This window comes from Leptonychotes weddellii, chromosome 9 (genome assembly GCF_054177405.1).
Source record: "Leptonychotes weddellii isolate Sample4059 chromosome 9, ASM5417740v2, whole genome shotgun sequence".
Classification (NCBI taxonomy): domain Eukaryota; kingdom Metazoa; phylum Chordata; class Mammalia; order Carnivora; family Phocidae; genus Leptonychotes; species Leptonychotes weddellii.
Window position 1 is genome coordinate 3304027 of NC_138377.1, and position 16433 is coordinate 3320459.

At 33.5% G+C, this 16433-nt stretch overlaps 1 long non-coding RNA gene, 13 other non-coding genes and 2 pseudogenes across 16 annotated transcripts in view; all 16 read right to left on the reverse strand.

The window, feature by feature from the left end:
• Positions 1 to 6: 6 nt before the first annotated feature.
• The window catches only part of LOC115937859 (uncharacterized), a 31070-nt gene continuing 14643 nt past the window's right edge, over positions 7 to 16433 (reverse strand). The window contains exons 8-19 of one of the 3 annotated variants that reach the window (XR_014148291.1): positions 14793 to 14878; positions 13845 to 13921; positions 12867 to 12951; positions 11871 to 11953; positions 11244 to 11322; positions 9596 to 9680; positions 8563 to 8648; positions 7669 to 7747; positions 6462 to 6533; positions 4293 to 4380; positions 1483 to 3449; positions 7 to 252 (exon numbers count right to left, since the gene is read on the reverse strand). This is a non-coding gene — a long non-coding RNA (uncharacterized LOC115937859). Of the gene's footprint in view, positions 253 to 968; positions 3450 to 4292; positions 4381 to 6461; positions 6534 to 7668; positions 7748 to 8562; positions 8649 to 9595; positions 9681 to 11243; positions 11323 to 11870; positions 11954 to 12866; positions 12952 to 13844; positions 13922 to 14792; positions 14879 to 16433 lie in introns of those variants that run through there. The other 2 variants (XR_014148290.1, XR_014148289.1) reach the window with 2 other exon arrangements.
• On the reverse strand, positions 962 to 1032 carry LOC115938025 (small nucleolar RNA SNORD113/SNORD114 family; annotated as a pseudogene).
• Positions 2021 to 2095, reverse strand: LOC115938043 (small nucleolar RNA SNORD113/SNORD114 family). The gene has a single exon (XR_004073237.1). It is a non-coding gene; the product is annotated as a small nucleolar RNA SNORD113/SNORD114 family (small nucleolar RNA).
• LOC115938037 (small nucleolar RNA SNORD113/SNORD114 family) lies at positions 2981 to 3053 on the reverse strand. Its single transcript, XR_004073231.1, has one exon. It is a non-coding gene; the product is annotated as a small nucleolar RNA SNORD113/SNORD114 family (small nucleolar RNA).
• On the reverse strand, positions 3878 to 3952 carry LOC115938026 (small nucleolar RNA SNORD113/SNORD114 family). The gene has a single exon (XR_004073223.1). It is a non-coding gene; the product is annotated as a small nucleolar RNA SNORD113/SNORD114 family (small nucleolar RNA).
• Positions 4867 to 4939, reverse strand: LOC115938032 (small nucleolar RNA SNORD113/SNORD114 family). The gene has a single exon (XR_004073229.1). It is a non-coding gene; the product is annotated as a small nucleolar RNA SNORD113/SNORD114 family (small nucleolar RNA).
• LOC115938023 (small nucleolar RNA SNORD113/SNORD114 family) lies at positions 6049 to 6120 on the reverse strand. The gene has a single exon (XR_004073221.1). It is a non-coding gene; the product is annotated as a small nucleolar RNA SNORD113/SNORD114 family (small nucleolar RNA).
• LOC115938044 (small nucleolar RNA SNORD113/SNORD114 family) lies at positions 7046 to 7120 on the reverse strand. Its single transcript, XR_004073238.1, has one exon. It is a non-coding gene; the product is annotated as a small nucleolar RNA SNORD113/SNORD114 family (small nucleolar RNA).
• LOC115938028 (small nucleolar RNA SNORD113/SNORD114 family) lies at positions 8155 to 8229 on the reverse strand. Its single transcript, XR_004073225.1, has one exon. It is a non-coding gene; the product is annotated as a small nucleolar RNA SNORD113/SNORD114 family (small nucleolar RNA).
• Positions 9201 to 9268, reverse strand: LOC115938033 (small nucleolar RNA SNORD113/SNORD114 family; annotated as a pseudogene).
• On the reverse strand, positions 10618 to 10693 carry LOC115938054 (small nucleolar RNA SNORD113/SNORD114 family). The gene has a single exon (XR_004073247.1). It is a non-coding gene; the product is annotated as a small nucleolar RNA SNORD113/SNORD114 family (small nucleolar RNA).
• Positions 11465 to 11539, reverse strand: LOC115938030 (small nucleolar RNA SNORD113/SNORD114 family). The gene has a single exon (XR_004073227.2). It is a non-coding gene; the product is annotated as a small nucleolar RNA SNORD113/SNORD114 family (small nucleolar RNA).
• Positions 12474 to 12545, reverse strand: LOC115938017 (small nucleolar RNA SNORD113/SNORD114 family). Its single transcript, XR_004073215.1, has one exon. It is a non-coding gene; the product is annotated as a small nucleolar RNA SNORD113/SNORD114 family (small nucleolar RNA).
• LOC115938035 (small nucleolar RNA SNORD113/SNORD114 family) lies at positions 13447 to 13520 on the reverse strand. Its single transcript, XR_004073230.1, has one exon. It is a non-coding gene; the product is annotated as a small nucleolar RNA SNORD113/SNORD114 family (small nucleolar RNA).
• LOC115938055 (small nucleolar RNA SNORD113/SNORD114 family) lies at positions 14377 to 14448 on the reverse strand. The gene has a single exon (XR_004073248.1). It is a non-coding gene; the product is annotated as a small nucleolar RNA SNORD113/SNORD114 family (small nucleolar RNA).
• On the reverse strand, positions 15623 to 15694 carry LOC115938019 (small nucleolar RNA SNORD113/SNORD114 family). The gene has a single exon (XR_004073217.1). It is a non-coding gene; the product is annotated as a small nucleolar RNA SNORD113/SNORD114 family (small nucleolar RNA).

The window sequence follows — 16433 nt, forward strand, 5'->3', positions numbered from 1 at the left end:
TCGCTCAACATAATACCCTCCAGTTCCATCCACGTCGTTGCAAATGGCAAGATCTCATTCCTTTTGATGGCTGCATAATATTCCATTGTATATATATACCACATCTTCTTTATCCATTCATCTGTTGATGGACATCTTGGCTCTTTCCACAGTTTGGCTATTGTGGACATTGCTGCTATAAACATCGGGGTGCACGTACCCTTTCGGATGCCACTTTTGTATCTTTGGGGTAAATACCCAGTAGTGCAATTGCTGTACCGCAAAATCAAGGAAAGAATTTTGACTATTACGCACATTGTTCTCCATGCTCTTAGTACATAGATGCAACCACAGAGCTCGTGACTATGGTGGAATGTCTACCTCAGCGGAGGGTGACCATTCTAAGGAGTACAAGACAGAGCAGATAAAAAAAAATTAAGACCTTATGATCATTGGTCCCTGCATTCCACCTTTCATTCAGTCCATCCTTAATAAGCAATGAATTGGGATAATGTGTATTTTATTTTTCTTAATAAAATAAACAGTATCAATCTTGTAGCTGAGAAACAGCATGAACACTGACGGTTACTAAAAGAATAACACCATTATATCGTATATTTCCTAATAGATATTTGTTTTCAAAATATACTAACAGTATTTCTTGTCTAACCACATATTTTTGTAACTGGACAATATTTCACCCACTTTGTACTTCTTTCTTTCTTTCTTTCTTTCTTTCTTTCTTTCTTTCTTTCTTTCTTTTCTTATTTCATTGATCCAATTTTTAAAAATAGAATGTATCAACATAAAAGACCAAAAACAAGATTATAGATTATAGATTTATTTATAAATCATTTATCCAAATATAATAATAGAATAAAAATGCATGAACACAACACTAAAAACAAGATCCTCACATATTCCTGACATCTATATATAAGATCTCATCAAATGATGGGAATAGGCTACATTTTTTTGTGTGTTGGACCTCAGAGTTGCAGACAGTATTCATCATATATGATTCATACGCCACCAGCAGTCATCACTGATCCAATATTGTCCCTCTTTTCCTTCCTTCAGTTCTACATTGTTTATTGACTAACTCGTTAATTCACTAACAATAATTTAAAACCCTATTATTCAGAATAATGCAAGAGTCACGATACCCCTAAGCTGTGTATAGAATCATTCTTATATCGATATATCTCTTTCATTAATTATCTTAAATTTCATCTGTGATATAATAAGAGTCTCATGCTCTACTGGCTGCTAGCTAGGCTGTGATATAATAAAAAAATAAAATAAAATAAAAAATAAAATGTGAAAAAAATTATCTTAAATTTCATGCATGTAATAATCAATATAATGTTTCATAGGAATTCAATAGTTGTCACCAGGCCACAGTTGGCTACCTTTGACTCTATATAGCACTTTTAAAAATATACCAAATATCCTTAAAAAAAACATAGCTGAAACCAAGACAAGAACTTGACTACTACTCACATCGGTCTCTGTTTCTAACATACAGACGCAATCGTGGAGCTCACCACCATAAAACAATGCTTAGTCAACTTAGTGTGTCTGTTCAGAGAAGTACAGTCAATGAAAAAAAAAGAAAGTTAAGACCTTATCTCCACTGATCCTTGCTTTTCATATTTCATTTACTCACTACTTTCATGATATTAATATATTTTTCTCTTAACAAAAGGAACAACCTCAAACTTGACACTGAGTCAGAAAGACTAGACTCACCTGTATAAACTCTTAGCTAAGGAGGTAACACCCTTTCTCCACTTATTTCTTAATGAACATAAATATTTTCAATTATATTATTTGTTGCCTCACCATATGTTCATAGTTGGATAATTCTTCTCCCTCTATTTTTTAACTATTACGTATATTTCTTTAATGGTTCTATCATTGATCCACTAATAATAACAAACCCAAATTTAAAAATTCAAAATAAGAATCTGATCTTTTTATGTTCCTAACATCCATGTACAGGATCAAATAGAACAGAAGGAATAGACTATTTATTATGTTGGACCTCAGATATCCAGACACATATTGCTCATGACCCAAGACTCATCCATCACCTGTCATCATCACTGGTCCATGAGACCCACTTTTTCTTAATTCCTTTCTATACTTGTATTGATTAAATCATTAATTCATTGAAAATATTAAAATGAGTATAATTCACAAAAACTGAAGAATAAGATGCTTGAATGCCCTTAACTTCTAACTTAGAATCATTGCCAACATAGGTTATATTTCTTTCATTAATCAATCTCAATGCTATGTAATAAATTAATGAATATAATATTTTATATCATATTTATCAGTTAGCCACAGTGAACCTTTTTATTATACTCTTACTTTTTAATAATTCCATGAACACAAATGACCCAAACCAAAACAAAATTTTTGACCATTACTCTCCTTGTTCTATTTTCCTAACGCAAAAGGAATGTCACGTGACAATCCCGATCCCACAGAAGACGAAATCGGCTCAAGCACCTGTTCTGAAGAGGACAAAACAGAGAAGGGGATGGAAAGGCTGAGCCTTTCTGCTGATCCATGGAGCCCACCATTCATTTATATAATCATTTAAGCCTTTATTAACTTAATGGATATATTTATTTTTACCATAAAAATAAACTTCAAACTTGGACCTAAATCAGAAAATAAATGACTACAAAATTTCATTGTTTATATCAACCTTATCAAAGATATAATACACTTGGTCCCTTTATATCCATTCTAATGTATATTAATACTTTTACCTTGGTATATATTTACCAAAAAATAATACTTCAACCTCCTCAACTTTATTCATTTATACATTTTTTATCCTACCATTAATAGTTTTATAAATTAATTACTAAAATTCATTCACCGTAAAAAAAACACAAAGATCAACAACAAAATCCTTGTTTATTACTGACATCTTTACATAGGATCCCTAAACACAGGAGAAACAGACTAGATTATCTTTGTATCAGATCTGAGTTCCAGACACATAGCATTCATCATATATGACTCATTCGCCACCAGTTGTCATCATTGGTCCAAAACTGGCCCTCTTTCTTTCCATTCTCATAAACATTTATTAATTCATTAATCAAAAAATACACATAAATTAAAATATAAGAGTAAGATCCTTCAACATTCCTAACATGTCTCTATAATATTACAGAGACTAAATCTCTTTCATTAACTGACCTCAGTGTTATATTTATGGATAAGTAAACATAATGCTTCATATGAATCTGGTATTAAACACTGTTATATTTTGCCTTCTTTGATTATATTTAATACTTTTGAATAAATACACTTAACAGCCCTAAATAAACCAAAACAAAAGCTTTGAGTCTTACTCACGGGGTCTCCATGCTCCTCCAACATAGATGCAACCAGAGGGCTCACGACCTTGGAAGAATGTTACAATCAGCGGGAGTGTGTCCATTCTGAGGAGTACAGAGCAGAGCAGATGATTAAAAAAAAAAAAAAAAAAGAAATATTCTTCCATTGATCCTTGCTTTATCTTTCATTTAGTCCGGCATTTAGGAAATCATTACTGGAGAATATTTATTTCATTATCTTTTACAAAAATGAACTACTTTGAACTTCCCAGTGACCCAGAATATAAAAACTGTCTATAATTTGTCCTATCTATATCATCCGAACCAAAGAGGGGACAACCATGTACCATTTATTTCTCTTTGGACTTCAGTGTTTTCAAATTATACTAATAGAACTTCTTGCCTCATATATTTTTAAAATTGGACATTTCTACGCTTCACTTTTTGTAATATATTTCCTTATTGATATTTCACTGATCCAATTATAATCAAGAATGGAAATTCATGAAGAGAAAGTCCACATCTCTTTTGTGTTGGACCTCAGAGTTCCAGACACGTATCATTCATCATCCATGATTCATACGCTGGCAGTTATCATCATTGATCCAGAAAGACCGCTTTCTCTTCATTCATTTCTACATTGTTTATTGATTGATTCATTCATTCACTAATTACCATTTCAAACTATACGATTCACAAAACATGAAGAAACTCTTATCCATAGTTATGTATCTAGAATAGATCTAGAATCATTCACACATCACTATATCTCTCATCAGTTATCCTGTTTTTCATAAATGCTTTAATCAATGTAACGCTTCATCTTAATCCTATATTTGTCACTAGGACACAGCTGACCTTCTTTAATTATAATTCACATTTTGTATTAATACAATGAATATCCTTAGCAAAATACCAAACAAGACAAGAAGTTTGACTATTACTCACATTTGTCTCCTTTCTCCCCAGTACAAAAATACAACCCTAAGGCTCTTGATCAGGGGAGAATCCTTAAAGCAGGTCTAACTTGTCCGTCCTGAGGAGTATAAAGCAGAGCATACCATGAAAATAGTCAAGACATTCTCTATTGGTCATTGCTTTTAGCCTTTCATCAAATCCATTATTGGTCAACTATTAATTTGGTGTCAATATTTTTTCTCTTAAGAAAATGAACAACTTTGAATTTACCAATGACCCAGAACGTGGGCACTGTCTATGACTTACACTACCTCTGGCATTCTTAGCCATACATGTAAGTCATGTAGCTCTTACTTCTAATTAAACTTCAGAGTTTTCATAGAATGTTAACAGTATTTCTTGCATAATCGCATATTTCTGTAATAGGACGCTACTTCATTACAGTACACTTTATTTATGTTTATTGATTATTTAATTGATCCCATTATAAAAATTGAAAGAAAATGCAGGAACACTAACACCAAAAACAAGATCCTTGTATATCTGGACATGTGTCCATACAGGATCTCTTCAAACAATGAGAATAAGCCAGATTTCTCTTCTGTTGGACCTCAAGAGTTCCAGACATGTATTCATCACATACGACTCATATGCCACCAGTGGTCATCATCAATCCAGTATGCTCCCTCTTTACCTTCATTCACTTCTAATTGTTTATTGAGCAAATCATTAATTCACTAATAATTTTAAATGCTGTAATTCACAAAAACTGAGGAAGAACTTATATAACCCTATTTCTACCTAGATAATTCTCACATCAATATATCTCTTTAATTATCCTCAGTCTCCCATGCATAGATTAATCATCATAATAGTTTATATAGCCCATATTTATCACCGAAAAACAGTGCCTCTTTTCATTATATAGTGTAGTTTTTAATAATACAGCGAATTACCTTAAAAAAACACATAAACCAAGAAAATAATTTCAACTGTTACGTACATTAATCCCCACCCTCCTATTATAGAGGCAACCATAGAACTCAGGATAATGGAAGATGTTAAATTAGCTCAAGTGTGTCCATTCTGAAAAGTACACAGTAGAGCAAGATAAAAAAAGGATTGAGATATTATGTTCACTGGTCCTTCCATCCCATTTTTAATTTAGTCACTTATTAAGCAGTATATTGCAATAATGAATATTTTATTTTCTCATAAGTAAATGAACAATATCCATCTAGCTAATAAAGAATATGAACATTGACTATTACTTATCAATAATTATATCATCCTCAAAGAACAAGTCCTGTACCATATATTCCCTCATAGACATCAGCATGTTAAATATACACTAATACTATTCATTACCTAACCACATATTTTTTTTTTAATTTTTTTTAATTTTATTTATTTTTGAGAGAGAGAGAAGGACAGAGAGAGAATGAGAGGGGTGAAGGTCAGAGGGAGAAGCAGACTCCCTGCTGAGCAGGGAGCCTGATGTGGGACTTGATCCCGGGACTCCAGGATCATGACCTGAGCCGAAGGCAGTCGCCTAACCAACTGAGCCACCCAGGCGCCCCACCACATATTTTTGTAATTGGACAAGATTTCACTGTTTTCATCTTTATTTATTTATATGTTTGTTTACTGATTATTTCATCAATCCAGTTACAAAAATTGAAAGAAAATGCATGAACATAAGGACCAAAACCAAGATCTTTGTATATTCTTGATATCTGTTTATAGCATCACCTCAAACAGGACAATAAACCAGATTCCATTTCTGTTGGACCTCAGAGTTCCAGACACGTATTCATCGTATCCGACTCATACGCCACCAGTGGTCATCATCGATCCATTATTGTCCCTCTTTTCCTTCATTCAATTCTACATTGTCTATTGACTAATTCATTAAATCACTAGTAATAATATTAAAACCCTATCATTCACAAAAGCCCAAGAAAAGTCATTATATCCTTAATCTGTAAATAGAATCATTCTCACATCAATATATCTCTTTTAAAATTATGCTCTTATTTATTTATGCATAAACCAATATAATGTTTCACAAAATTCAGTATTTATCACTGACCTATTGTTGGCCTTCTGTGATTCTACTGCATGGAACTCTCAAATAATACTGAATACAATGAATAAAATAATCATTGAAACCAAGACAAGAAACTGGATATTACTCACATTGCTCTCTGTGCTTTCAACACAGAAATGCAACCACTTGAGCTCGCCACCATGGAATATTGCTTAAATCAGCTCAAATGTGTCCATTTTGAAACAGGAAAAGCGCAGTCGATGATTAAAAAAATAGAATAAAACTTTTATTTCCATTGATTCTTGCTTTCCACATTTCATTTACTCATTTAGATATCTATGAATATTTCATAACATTGATTTTTTTTCCTTTAACAACAGTAACAAAAATCCTCAAACTTAAGATTGACCCAGAACAATAAAATTGACTCTTAATTGTTCATGTCTAAATGATCATTGACTAAAGAAGTGACATTCTTGATTCATTTAATTCTTAATGGGTGTCAGTGTTTGCAATTTTTATTAATATTTCTTGCCTAAACACAGGTCTTCACAGTTGGACAATTCTTTATGATTTTATATTTATCTGATATTCATATTCTTCAATGATTCTATCCTTGATCCATTTGTAATAATAAATCTAAATCTATGAACGCAGTAAAACTATTATCTTTGTGCTTTCCGATCATCTGTCCATAGGATCAAATAAACAGAGAGAAAGACTATGTAGTGAATTAGACCTCAGCATTCTAGATAAAGAGTATTCATCATCCATAACTCATCTGCCACCAGTCATTATCATAGGTACATAGAAGACCCACTTTTTTTCATTCATTTCTACATTTGTATCAATTCAATCATTAATTCATTGATCACAGTAAAATACATGATTAACAAAAACTAAAGAATCAACAACTTCGGGGCGCCTGGGTGGCTTAGTCGGTTAAGCGGCTGCCTTCTGCTCAGGTCATGATCCTGGAGTCCTGGGATGAAGCCCCAGATCAGGCTCCCTGCTCAGCTGGGAGTCTGCTTTTCCCTCTGACCCTCCCCACTCTTGTGTTCTCTTTCTCTCTCTCTCACTTCCTCTCTCTCAAATAAATGAATAAAAGTTTAAAAAAAAAAATCAACAACTTGAATACTCCTAACTTCTATCTATAGAATAATTGCCAACATAGATTATATTTCTCTCATTAATCAGACTCAGTGTTACATGTTATCAATTAGTCAATATGTTTCATATCATATTTATCATTGGGCCATAAATTACTTTTTGATTATATTTATTAATTTTTGATTATACTGTGAATACCCTTAACCAAATGACCGAAACCAAGACAGAACCTCTATTACTACTCACCTTGCTTTCCTCTCCTAAAACAAAAGCAACATAACAATCTTGATCAGAGCAGAAGATGAAATCAGCAAGAGCATCCATTCTGAAGAGTACCAAGCAGAGAACATGAGAAAAAAAATGAGTCATTCTTCCATTGACCCTTGCTTTACATCTTTCATTTAGTCAGGCATTTAGGAAATCATTACTGGAGAATATTCATTTCATTATCTTTTATAAAAATGAACCACTTCGAACTTCATCAACATTGTCTATAATTTGTCTTATCTATATCATCTGAGCCAAAGAGGGGACAGACGTGTACCATTTATTTCTCTTTGGACTTCAGTGTCTTCAAATTATATTAATAGAACTTCTTGCCTCCTCATATATTTTTTAAATTGGACGTTTCTACAATTCACTTTTTTTACATGTTTCCTTATTGATATTTTATTGATCCAAATACAATCAAGAATGGAAATATATGAAGAGAAAGACCACATCTCTTTTGTGTTGGACCTCAGAGTTCCAGACACGTATCATTCATCATCCATGATTCATACGCTGGCAGTTATCATCATTGATCCAGAAAAGACCGCCTTCTCTTCATTCATTTCTACATTGTTTATTATTTCATTAATTCACTAATTATAATTTTAAAACTGTATGATTCACAAAAACTCAAAAGGGCCTTGATCGCCCTAATATATATCTGGAATCATTCCCACATTATTATACTTCTGTCATATTTATTATCAGTTTTTCATAAATGCTTTAATCAATGTAATACGTCATTTTAACCCCATGTTTAACTAGGACACAGCTGACCATCTGAATAGATTTCATCTTTTTATTACTGCAGTGAATACCTTTAGACACACCACCACCCAAAGCAAGTCAAGAATTTTGTTTATTACTCACATTGGTCTTCCAACTCCTAAAATAGAGATTAACCCCGGAGATCATGATCAAGGAAGAATCCTCAACTCAGGTGCGGTGTGTCTGTTCTGAGGAGTATAAGGCAGAGAAAATGATTAGAAAGGTTGAGACATTCTTTGCATTGGTCTTCGCCTTTGCCCTCTCATGTAGTCAGTCATTTTGGCCACCATTAATTTGGTGTGTGTATTTTACTCCCTTAAGAAAACAAACGTCAAATTTACCACTGACCCAGACGATGAGCATGGTCTGTAACTTATCCTGTCTATATAAGTAACAGTCATGTTACTTATATATATATAGTAACAGTCATGTACAACTGGCTTCTATTGAACTTCAGGGTTTCCATGGAATATTAATAGTATTAGTTATTAATCATTAATAATAAATTAATAAATTAGGTCTTAATTATTGCCTAATAATATCTTTTTATAATTAGACAATGCTTCACTCCCGTCATCATTTTTATTTATGTATTTATTTATAGAATCTCTTATTTATCCAATTGTAATGATACATATAAATGCATGAACACTAAGACCAAAAACAAGATCTTACTATGTTCCTGAAATCTGTCTATTGGATGCCTTCAAATAATGAGAATGTATTAGATTAATTTTCTGTTGGACCTCAGAGTTCCACGTATTCATCGTATCCGACTCATACGCCACCAGTGGTCATCATCGATCCAATATTGTCTCTCTTCTCTACATTATATTCTCTTTGTATATTGATTAAATCATTGGTTCACTAATAATTTAAAACCCTATTATCCACAAAAACTGAAATGAGTCTTTATGTCTTTAAACTGAATATAGACTTATTCTCACATCAGTATCCTTCATTAATTATCCTCAGTTTTCCATACATGCATTAATCAATATAATGTTTTCTAAAATTCAATATTTATCACAGAGCTACAGTTAACCTATGATTCAATGTGGAATTTTCGAATAATGCAGCAAATGTGCTGAAAAAAATCACTAGAACAAAGATAAGAAATTTGACTTTTACTCACATTGGTCTCTGTGCTTCTGTCCCACAGGTGCTGTCATAGAGCTCACCACCAGGCATAATGCTTGGGTAGCTCGAATGTGTCCATTCTGAAAAGTACAAACCATAGCGAAGGACAGAAAAAAATGATAAAATTTTTATCCGCATAGATTCTTGCCTTCTGCAATGAATTTACTCAATCTTTTAGGAATTCATAAATTTTTCATAACGTAGATCTTCTTCTCTTAACAAAAAGGAAAACATCGGGCGCCTGGGTGGCTCAGCTGGTTAAGCGACTGCCTTCGGCTCAGGTCATGATCCTGGAGTCCCGGGATCGAGTCCTGCATCGGGCTCCCTGCTCGGCAGGGAGTCTGCTTCTGCCTCTGACCCTCCCCCCTCTCATGTGCTCTCTCTCATTCTCTCTCTCTCAAATAAATAAATAAAATCTTTAAAAAAAAAAAAGGAAAACATCAAACTTGACACTGACCGAGAATAATGAAACTGACTCTTAATTATTCATGTCTGTATAATCCTTGACCAAAGAAGGGACATCCTTGAAACATCTATTTCAAGGACATCAGTGTGTGCAAATTTTATTAGTGTTTCTGGCCTCACCATACTATGTTCATAGTTAGATAATAATTCACCTTTTCTTCTTCATCTATTATTTATATTTCCTTTAATAATTCTATCACTGGTCCATTAATAATAACAAATATAAATATATTCATCCAAGGGGCGCCTGGGTGGCTCATTCGGGTAAGTACCCAACTCTTAATTTCAGCTCAGGTCATGATCTCGGTGTCATGGGATCGAGCCCCATGTCAGGCTCTGCACTGGGCATGGAGCCTGCTTAGGATTCTCTCTCTCCCTCTACCTCTGCCCTTTCCTTCTAAAAATAAGTAAATAAGTAAGTAAGTAAATGAATGAATGAATGAATGAATAAATAAATAAATAAATTCATCCAAAATAAGAACATAATATTTATACATTCCTAACATCTATCCATAGGATCAAATAAACAGAGAAAATAGAATATTTATTGTATTGCACCTCAGGCTTCCAGACACATACTGCCCATTGTCCATGACTCATCCCCCCACCAGTCAACACCACTGATTCCATTAGAGGTTAGTTTATTCACTCGTATATTTGTATCAATGAAATCGTACCTTCATTGGTAATAATAAAATCAATACACGATTAACAAAAACTGAAGGGGCGCCTGGGTGGCTCAGTCGGTTAAGCGACTGCCTTCGGCTCAGGTCATGATCCTGGAGTCCCGGGATCGAGTCCCGCATCGGGCTCCCTGCTCGGCAGGAAGTCTGCTTCTCCCTCTGACCCTCCTCCCTCTCATGCTCTCTCTATCTCATTCTCTCTGTCTCAAATAAATAAATAAAATCTTTAAAAAAAAAAAAATTTATAAAAAACTGAAGAATATGATACTTGAATACCCTAACCTCTTCCTATAGAATCATTGCCAAAATAGATCATACCTCTTTCATTAATAAATATAAATGTTACATACTATCAATTAATCAACATAATGCTTATATCACATTTATCATTGAGCCATAGTTAATTTTTCCTTATATTTATTACATTTTAATAATACCATGAAAACCCTTAAGCAAATGACCCAAACCAAGAGAAGAACTTTGACCATTACTCACTTTGGTCTCTTTCCTATAAAAGGGAAACACGGTGACCTTGATCACAATAAAGGTGGAAATAACCTTGGGAGCTTCTCTTCTGAAAAGTACCAAACACAAAAAGTGATAAAAAGATTGAGATATTCTCTCAACTGATCCATATATATGTCTACTGGTTCTTTCATTTTCAGTTATATTAAGAAAAGTAAATGCATGAAGAGAAGGAACACATCACTTTTGTGTTGGACCTCAGAGTTTCAGACACGTATTACTCATCATCCGTGATTCATACGCCGGCAGTTATCATCACCGATCCAGAAAAGACAGCTTTCTCTTCATTCATTTTGATATTGTTTATTGACTAATTTACTAATTCACTAATTTTAATATTTAAATTCCATTATTTCAAAACCCAATAAGGCCCTGATATCCCTAATATGCTTCTAGATCTATTTTTACATCATTATATCTCTGTCATTTATCAGTTTTTCACACATGCATTAATCAATATCATGCTTCCTATAAATCTCTTATTTATCAGTAGGATAAAGATGACCCTCTTTGATTATATTTGAAATACTGGATTGCCATAGTAAATACCCTTAAACAAACAACCAAAACCAAGAGAAGAAATGTGATTATGCTTACACTGGACTCCAGTCTCCTAAAATGAATGAAACCCTAGAGGTCAGGATCAAGGAAAAATCTTTAAATCAGGTCCAGTGTTTCTTCTAAGGAGTACAAAGCAAAGCAGGTGATAAAAATGGTTGAGACAAAAAAAAAAAAAAAATTGGTTGAGACATTCTCTCCATTGATCTCAACTTCAACATTCACATAGCTCTCTAGGCAATCATTAATTGGGTATATATATTTAGTCTGATAAGAAAACAAACAACTTTTATCTTGCCACTGAGCCAGAATACGGATATTGTCTATAACTTACACTGTCTACATCATCCCTACCCTAATAGGTAACAGTCAAATACCATTCATTTCTAACTGAACTTCAGGGTTTCCATAATAGATTAATAATAATAATAATATTTCTTGCCTCACCACATATTTTTAAAATTGGACAATAATTTACTCTATTCATCCTTATTTATTTATATATTTATTTATAGATTCTCACATTTATCCAATTGTAATAATAAAATAAAAATACGTAAACACCAAGACCAACAGCAAACCCTTCATTTATTCCTGATATCTATCTATAGGATGCCTTCAAAGGACTAGACCAATTTTATGTTGGACCTCAGAGTTCCAGACACGTATTCATCGTACACGACTCATACGCCACCAGTAGTCATCATTGATCCAATATCATCCCTCTTTTACTACATAGATTTCTATTTGTTTATTGATCAAATCATTATTTAACTAATAATTTTTAAGTAGTACAATTTAAAAAAAGAGCCTGTAAGTCTCAAATCTATACACAGAATTAATCTCACATCAATATAACTCTCATTAATATCTGCAGCTTTCATACATGCATTAAGCAATGTGTTTCATACATTCCATATTTAACACTGAGATCCAGCTGCCTTCTTTAATTATATTCTACACATTTTAAAAACACAGTGAATAACCTTTAAAAAATCCACTTAAACTGAGAAAAGAACTTCAACTGTTACTCACATTAATCTCCATCCTCCTATTATATAGAGGCAACCACAGAACTTGTGCCCATGGAAGGTGCTGAATCATCTCCAGTGAGTTGATTCTGAGGAGTACAGAACAGAGCAGATGATTAAAAAAAAACCTGAAACCTAATCCACATTGATCCTTGCTTTCTGCATTTCATTTACCCAGTATTTAGGTATTTATTACTGTTTCTTTATGTATGTATTGTCATTTTATAAAAATCCAATCTTTGGTCTGAAGAAGAACAGTTAAGGTGATTCCTACTTAGGCATGCCTATAGAACCATGGTCAAAGAGATGACCCTTTGAACCACTTATTTCTTAATGGGTATCAATCAGTGTTTTCAATTTTTAGCAATAATATATTCTGCCTTGCTACTTGGGTTTATATTTGGACAATTCCTCACCCTATTCTTCCTTATGTGTTTATTTATATTTGCTTCATGGTTCTATCACTGATCCATTAATAATAACAAGTCTGTATCTATGAAACAATACAAGAATATGAACTTATTCCTGACAGCTCTCTGTAGAACCAATTTCAACAGAAGGAACAGACCAAATTATGTTCTGTATTGGACCTCAGAGTTTCAGACACATAGTTTCATCGTACATGACTCCTATGCCACTGGTCATCATCACTGGTCCAGGACTGAGTCTCTTCTTAGTTCATTTCTACTTTTGTATCAATTAAATAATTAATACATTGATAATTATAAAAATAATACATTGTTCACTGGAACCCAAAAATAAGATCCTTGAATATCCCTAACATCAGTTTACAGAATCATTATCCAAATGGATTGCATCACCTCCATCTTATACATTACTAATTAATCAGCCATAATGTGTCTTATCACATTTATTATGAGGCCACAGCTAATTTCTTATTAATTTAATACTTCTTAACAATACCATGATTACCCTTAAACAAATGTCCCATTCCAAGACAACCATTTTGACCATTATTCACCTCGTCTCTTTCCATACTCAAAGGAAGCATCACAATCTTGGTCATGGCAGAAGCTGACATCAGCTCAAGCACCTGTTCTGAAGAGTAACAAGCAGACAAGATGATAAAAATATTGAGATATTCTCTCCACTGATTCATATATCCCACTATTCACTTGCAGTCATTTCAGCATTTATGAAATTATTGTAATTTTCCCCTTAACAAATCAAATGTCGAACTTGTAACTGACTCAGTAATTACTATTTATTCTCCACATCATTCTTACTCAGACATATACACGTGAATCTTTTATTTTCAATTCTGATTCCTATTAATATAATTTTATTTATTATATATTATAGCAATGAACAATGCTTCAGCCTCTTCATATTTATTCATTTATATATTTATGCTACTATTTATTTTTATACATATTTTATACATATTTTAAACATTCACATACACAAAGACCAAGAACATGATCCTCACCTATGCCCGACATCTGTGTATAGGACCACTTCAAATGGGGAGAAAGGACTACATTTCTTTCGTGTTGGACCCCAGAGTCAAAGACCTGTGGTGTTCATCATCCAAGACCCGAATGCGCCTTGTCATCATTTATCCAGGTATGTCCCTCATTATCTTAATCATGTCTACATGCTTTTATTAATTCATCAATTCACTAATAATACTAAAAATAATACCTGGGGGTCACAAAAACTCGAAACAATTCCCTTGAATATCTCTATTACTCGTCTACAGAATTAATTCCCACTGATAATATATATCATTCATTAATTGACCCCAATGTTTCCCACATAGGTTAACACAATGCTTCATATTAACCTGATTCTAATTATTTGGCCATGGCTGGCAATCATAAATTGTACTGCACAATTTTTTAATAATGCAGTGAAAACCTTTTTGAAAAACCACAAAACCAAGAAAAGAATTTTGACTATTACTCACATTGTGCTCCATGCTCTTCACACATAGATGCAACCACAGAACTCGTGACTGTGGTGGATTGCTTCAATCAGCCGAGGGTGACCACTCTAAGGAGTACAAGACAGAGCAGGGGATAAAAAATTGAGACCTTATGTTCATTCATCCCTGTATTCCACCTTTCATTCAGTCAGTCATTTAGGCAGGTAGTGACTTGGGATAATGTATATTTTATTTTTTTTTCTTTTCTTTTTTTTTTTTTTTAAAGATTTTATTTATTTATTTGACAGAGAGAGAGATAGCGAGAGCAGGAACACAAGCAGGGGGAGTGGGAGAGCGAGAAGCAGGCTTCCTGCCGAGCAGGGAGCCCGATGTGGGACTCGATCCCAGGACCCTGGGATCATGACCTGAGCGAAGGCAGACGCTTAACGACTGAGCCACCCAGGCGCCCTGTATATTTTATTTTCTATTAAGTAAAACAAACAATATCCCTCTTGCCCCTGCCAAAGAATATGAACACTATACTTAACACGGTCTATAACATCAACCTTAGCCAAAGAGACAACACCCTTATACCACCTCTTTCCTAATGGATATCAGTCTTTCCAATATAATTAATATATTACTATATTATAGTAATTTTTGCCTAACGAGCTATTTTCATAATTGGACAAGGCTTCACCTTCTTCGTTTAAATTTGTTCACACATTTGTGTATTAATAATTTCATTGATCCAATTATAAAAATAGGAAGAAAACTCATAACATAATGACCAAAACCACAATCTTTATATATTCCTGACCTTTGCCTCTAGACCACATCAAACAGGGACAATGGAGTAGATTCCCTCTGTGTTGGACCTCAGAGTTCCAGACACGTATTCATCGTACACGACTCATACGCCACCAGTGGTCATCATCGATCCAATATCATCCCTCATTTTTACCTTTTGTTTCTACATTATTTATTGATCAATTCATAATTCAGTAATTACAATTTTAAAAATGATTATTCACAGAAACCACAAAAGGCCTAGAAATTCCGAATATCTATTTAGAATCATTCTCATGTCTATATCACCTTCATTAATTATTCTCCATTTATATTATATGTATTAATCAATATAATGTTTCATATTAAACCCCTTTTACTCAGTGGGGTATTTGGAGTCCACTGATTATACTCCACGGTTCTCAATAATGCACTGAACATTAATCAAAGTACTGAAACTAAGACCAAAACTTCGACTATTATTCACATGGTCTCCACGATCCTAACACGTGAACACAGCCTGAGATCTCGTGACCAAGGAAGAATCCTTAAATCTGTTTGACAGGTCCATTCTAAGGAGTACAGAGTAGAGCAGACAAGAGAAAATTTCAGATCCTATCTCCATTGATCCTTCTTTACTGCATTTCATTTACTCATTTAAGCACGCATTAATTTTTCATAATGTGGTATTTTTTCTTTTATCTAAAGGAAAGCTTAAACTTGAGACTGATCAATAACAATAATAAAGGCTCTGAATGGATAAAGAAGATGTGGTATATATATACAATGGAATATTATGCAGCCATCAAAATGAATGAGATCTTGCCATTTGCAACGATGTGGATGGAACTGGAGGGTATTATGTTGAGCGAAATAAGTCAAACAGAGAAAGAC